The sequence below is a fragment of the Pseudopipra pipra genome, chromosome 9, assembly GCF_036250125.1.
Source record: "Pseudopipra pipra isolate bDixPip1 chromosome 9, bDixPip1.hap1, whole genome shotgun sequence".
Lineage (NCBI taxonomy): Eukaryota > Metazoa > Chordata > Aves > Passeriformes > Pipridae > Pseudopipra > Pseudopipra pipra.
The window spans coordinates 22,036,713-22,042,712 of NC_087557.1; the positions used below are offsets into that span (position 1 = coordinate 22,036,713).

The 6,000-nt window shown below is 42.3% G+C and overlaps 1 long non-coding RNA gene across 1 annotated transcript in view; it reads right to left on the bottom strand.

Annotated features, from left to right (window-relative positions):
• LOC135419058 (uncharacterized) overlaps window positions 1-5,534 on the bottom strand; it is a 95,048-nt gene extending 89,514 nt beyond the window's left edge. The window contains exon 1 of the long non-coding RNA XR_010432806.1: window positions 5,152-5,534. This is a non-coding gene — a long non-coding RNA (uncharacterized LOC135419058). The remainder of the gene's footprint in view (window positions 1-5,151) is intronic.
• Window positions 5,535-6,000: the final 466 nt, after the last annotated feature.

The window sequence follows — 6,000 nt, forward strand, 5'->3', positions numbered from 1 at the left end:
AACTCAATATATGCTCAAAGGAACGATGCAGTGGGAGATAATCTGTCCCACTGCTTCTGCAAGACTTACAGGAAAGAATCACTAATGCAGAAGCAGAAAATGTAGCCCTGTTACTGACTCCTGATAATATGTGCTTTTACCTTCTCTAGGTTCTTAGCTCAGCTACCTTTTTAGATCCAGAAACCATCAGAGACTGGGCTGGCACAGTTACTGCCTCATTTTAAATGAAGGTATTTATCATGCATATCCACATAACTTCTATTCATTAACATAGCCTGGAATTGGTATTAGACAACTAAGAAAAGGAATGGCCTTATCAGGGAAGATGCTCCATTTATAGCAAGGTGAATTTTCATATTTTGAGCAGAAGAAATATTTAGGGCCAAATCCAGTAAATCACTTAGGTACCTACAGTGCAAGCTGGATGGGTTACAGATATCAGAATCCAAGAAGATAAGACACAAACCCCATGTAACTAGACATTTCTGAATTTAGCATTAAAGATTCACGCAGTAAAATATGTAAAGAGTTTTAAGAACAGAGACCACTGGAAAACAAGGGAATGTCTTCTGTGACAAGATCAATGCTCCTTCTGGCCATGGTAGCTTCTATGAGAAAGCTGAAGAATACCCTTCTCTCATCCCAAGTTGTCTTCCAGTATGAAATTGGAAGAGATGGATCAGAAAACCTCTGAGCTAAAGAAGGTTTAAAGTGTACCTCTTCCACTTCCCCAGGTGTTATACCTTGAGGTCTGTTACATAGGAGGCTGTCACTACTATGACCCACCTGGCTGCATTTAGGAACAAGCCTGTCCGTAGGAGCAACACAGCACGACAACCACCAGGGCTTTGGGCTGCTGAGCGCTATCTCATCAAGTTGGTTGAATCCAGTTTGCAGGTACTTTGAGTAATTTGAAGAAACAAGAAGGGAAATATTTCAGACACCCTTTCCTCTTTGATATTTCTCCTGGTAGTCTTTCACAGCCCCTCAGCAAGTTTGCTGATGTCAATGCTGAGTTTGGGTGCTCAGCTCTTCACTTGGTGCACAGCTGAGTACCTAAAGCGCATTAGAAATGGTGACACAGAGTTACTACACTGATAAGTGTTCAGCTGCCACAAATAACCACTCATCCACTCACAACCAAGCTTCATTTCTTCTTCCCAGAGCACTGACAAGGTTGTATTACTAAGGAGTTTCTAAACACGGGCTGCAGAAACAGAAGGACTTTGCCTAGTAGGAGATAGGAGGTCACCGAGGTAACAGTCGTTGCTGACTTCAGTGTACTTAAGTCAAACTTAGCCTGTGGTTAAATATACAAGTCCTTTGCCCTTTAAGGCTTAAAATAAATTTGCCTTAAACTACTGCATTGGCTTACATTACAAGATAAATTATGAAAAATAAGTTGGCCTCAAAGCATAGTTTTGCTTAGCTGCTCTGGGCATGAACCATTTCACTTGGACTCTGTTTTCCAGACCACCTATCTCCCTCACCAGGAGGATGAAGAGAAAATAAGCAAGAGGGGCTGCAGCCTATTTAGACAACTGGCCAGCTCTTTGCAAAGGGCTCATTCTCAGTTAGAAGAGAGAAGATCCACCACAGAGGAAAAACAAAGCCTGCTAAGGGCTGACCATGACGGTGATGCAATGGTATGATGTTATGGGACAGAAAGGACTGGGTTCACAGGGTTAACAAGGAACATGGCAAATAGCTAGAATCTACACCTTCCTTTTTCCTCTCTCCTCCTCCTCTCTTTCTCTGGCTCTCACCTTGCCTTCTTCCTCATCTTTACTACCACATTTATGTAAATGCTGAACACACACAGAGTATTGCACACTACAACTCTCATCACACCAATCACTTAACAGTGATGATCCCAGCACCCTTTATGAGATCTGCAAACAATTACAGTTGAAATCAATATGAATCCTTCAGTATAAACTCTTGAACTTTATAACCAAGGAACAGTGACAGGTACAGCCTGCATCTTGTCTAATAGCACGATCCAGCTGACTCAAAAGGGGAACTGTATTAAAATACAGTACTGGTACAATATGTCATATATAAGCTCTAACAAGAGGGAATGAACAAACTACAAAGACACCTCTGTAAAGGCATTATTGCAAGGTTATTGAATAGTGCCTTTCAACAGCAAATCAATCATCAGTTCCCTCAGCTCCAGGAATACTGTATTTCTAATTTCTATTCCCAAACTTGGCCCAGGATTGTGCTGTCTTCCCTAGCTTTATGACAGCTCTGCAAAGGTAACCCACTCCTCTTGATCACATCAGCAAACTTTCATTGACTGCCTTGCTGCTACCTCTGTTGGTCAACACAGGCAACTCTGAAACAGCGAATGGGGCTGACTGCGCCTCACTCACATTTAATATGTGCCCTGCGTTGGGTTCGTGCCTAGACTTGAACTAAGAAGAAAAGAAAAATTAAAAAAGAATTTATGATCTCATGAACCTTGAGAGCAGAGGCCCTTGAGCATCTTGTGAATGACAGCAGCACTCTTAAGTCTGGATCCTAGCCCGCATTTTCCATCCAAGAGGACTGAACGATGTTTGGAATTACATAGTGAGGAATCTAAACTAAACCAGGTGTCTTCCCAGTTTTGCCAAAAAAATAGTTTGACACATACTAGCTTATAAATAGATGGTTCTGCCAGATCAAACAATGATATATTACACTGACCACTCAAACAGCCCAACAATGAAGCAATTTTCATGAGGATGCAATAATTTTTTACTTTTTAAAATTGAAAATAATAAACAGATTGGTTTGTATTATCATGAAAAATGTGCTAGAGGGTAAGGTCTGTGAAGAAAAATCTGACAAGTCATAGGTCATAAAAGTTTCAGTTCAAGCTTGTTCATATTATTGTGAAGTAAATTATTGCTGAAAACTTCTTTCAAAGAGTTCCTTTTTGATTGGGTCTTGGTTTAAGATGAGCAAGCACTTTAAATGTGAACTATTTCCATTGTTTGTGAGCAATAGACAGCAGGCTGAATAGAAAAGCAGAGACCACGGGATCATTCCCACTGGTGTAAAAGGAAGGCTACACAGTGTTTCCTTCCAGCCACAGGACATCCACTATCTAACTATGACTGCACACATCACCTGTCCACATACAGGCACCTAATAGGGAGTTCTCAGCATCATACAAGGTTTTTCTTTCTCATACAGGTACAGCGTATAAAGCTAGCTGGCAGTTAGGAAAATCCACCTGGCCAATCCAATTCTGACATGACTGACTCCAGCACAACCTGACAGCAGTGAGGCGCTCTGGGAGCATAAGTCTATTTTACTGAAACTGTTTGCCAATTAATTCTCCTTTTGTTCTTTCTAGAATAAGGCTGTTTTGATCGTGATGAGCAGTGTCTCACTCAGGACAAGAAAGATTTTGAGAGGAGATGTGATGTAGATCAGTACAGCTGCACAGGACTAAAGAGTGTCTGGCACCAATGGTGTCTGCAGCAGAACTACTCAGTGCAAATGATTCATTGAGAAATCTCTTTTTGCTGATAGGTTCTGGAGAGATGCCTGGATACAGTGATAAGGAGCTGACAGGGAACCAGACATGCTCAGTTCACCTAAAGATGCAGAGAAAATCTCCTCCCCACATTTAATGTCTTTGGGACCCTTCCAGTTATGTCTTTCCCTTCTGACAGTCTTCCAACTCCCTGGGACTTTCTGGCCCTCCTCAGTATCCTCTTTTGTCTCCTTCTCCTCCCCCCAGGACAGTTCTCTTCTTTTCTCGTCCCATTCTGTTTCCTCCCAGGAGGTTCCGGGGGAAGAGGCTGCAGGTGGTGTAGAGTGTGTATGGCTCAGCCTGTGCTGGGACATGCTGCCATCAGCTGCCATCACCTCTTCCTCACTTGGATGCTTTCAGACCAAGATTTCATCCAATGCAGCAGACTCAACTCTCCCCCAGTGGTAGTTTCAAGCAGGAGCCCTGTGCTCCAGGATGTGAAAGTGCTCTGACACATATCACATATTTTTGCAGGCTCCACCGCAGTGTCAGACTTAATGAAACACTTAATTATCAGACCTCAAAGCTCAGGATTTCTCAGCAAGACAAATGGATGATCTGCATCAGGGCCTGGCTGTGCAATCCTTCCTCTGCCCAACACTTGCTCCTGGGGACAGGTAAAACCAACAGGCTGAGAAACAAAGAAGCTACGTAGAGCATGGCTACAGATAGGAATGAGGCCATGATGGTAAATTGTTCTGTCAGCCAAAGGAAAGCCTGGTTACAGGATCCAAATAGCTGCTTGGCATCTGAGAAACAAGAAACTAAATCAGAAACCAGAGACCTCAACATTAGTCCAAGACTTAGAATAGGAAATACTGAAATCATTGCATTCCTTGATTGAAATAGTCTCACCTGGAATAGGCAGATCTAGCTAGAAGAGCAGAGCCTGGGGCAATGGGACACAAGCAAAGGTTGGAGACAAGGAGACACCACTGAAAGTGTGACTTTTGCTCCTGTTTCCACTTTCAGAGCAGCTCAGTGAAGCCCATCAGCAGTCTCCCCTAGTGCTGAGACATGGAACCAGGCACACAGGGAGCACTCTAAATCCTTAGGGACCAAAAAAAGGTGCATCTGCTGGGCCAAAGTACAAGCACATGAAAATTTAGTGGCAGCATGAAGGTTTCACAGTACCCACGTCACAGAGAAGCACAGGGGATTTTGTAGCTCCGGTCATTTGTTTTGTATTGAACGCAACAATTCATCCAGAAGTCATTTCTCCCTCACAGACTGTCAGGCACAAAACACTCACCAGCTTTCTTTTCCATTACAAATTTCAGATCTACCTGCGAAGTATAAAAAGCCTCCAGCAGGACAAACATATAGCATAAGAGCAAGAGAGCTTAGGGCTGTCACCAGTGTCTGTAAATCTCTTTGGTAACTGGGAATTTGTAAGGTGGCAGGTTTTCAGTACTGATCTGCTGTTATCTGAAATGTATTGGATGGCTCTCTGGATTTTTTTTATCAAATCTGTAAAACCAGTAAAACAACAGTTCTGGTTTGAAGAACTCTTTCAGGGTGGAGTGAAAAACAAGAAACTGTTGCTGGAGAGTATCTGGTGTTGATCACAAGGAGAATAAGTGCTATTTGCCCAGAGAAAGCAAGATTTTTCCACTAACCTCTTCTTCTGCTTTCTCAGCAAATTTTTCTGTTTTCTCTAGTCTGCAGCCCTTCTCTAGCCAGTAAATTCAATATCTTGTGAGATCTAGAGAGAACAAAGTGAGCATTAGACAGACAAACAAGGAAGGGGTCAATTATTGTATTAAAAACCCCAAGTGCGTTGTTCTAGCACAAATTTCACATTTGCTTGCGCATGCTTTTAACTGATTCCTTACTTTGTACCTTATAAATGGGCACCAGATGCCAGAGAGAATGATTGAAATTGCAGTGAAACTCGAGATCAAGTGAGTTTTCCCCTGACCTAAACCTACTTTAAAAATATCCTATATGTTTTCTCCCCTGAAGACTGAGCAATAGAGAAGCCTCTCTCCTAATTTGTCACCTTAAGATGCATAAAATAGTTCTCTTTTCAAAGTGCACACAACTTTCAAAATCTCAAAGTTTGTGACTCCCAATCACTTCTCTATTGAGGCACTGGAAGGACTGGAATTATCCTTGTCTTGAAATCACAAATTGGCTTTTCTTTCCCAAATACAAACATCCAACAGCTGTAAAAATGGCATCCAATCAACTGCTGACTCTGCCAGTTTTGCAGAGTTCTTGCTCACGTCCATCTGTCTCCTCCTGCCACGCTGCAGCACATTAGCAGTGCAGTGAGGAGGTAGGACACAAGATGACTTGCTCCCCATGTGTGTGGGCCAGTAGCCAAGTGATTGCACTTAACAAAGTTGGCCACAGATCCACCTTTCATGTTAAAACATGGGGAGGATTAGGAAACTTTTTAAATTAAATAATTCTACAATTGATGTTTTCCTGCCAGTTTTGGATTTTTTCTTGCAATTTTTTTT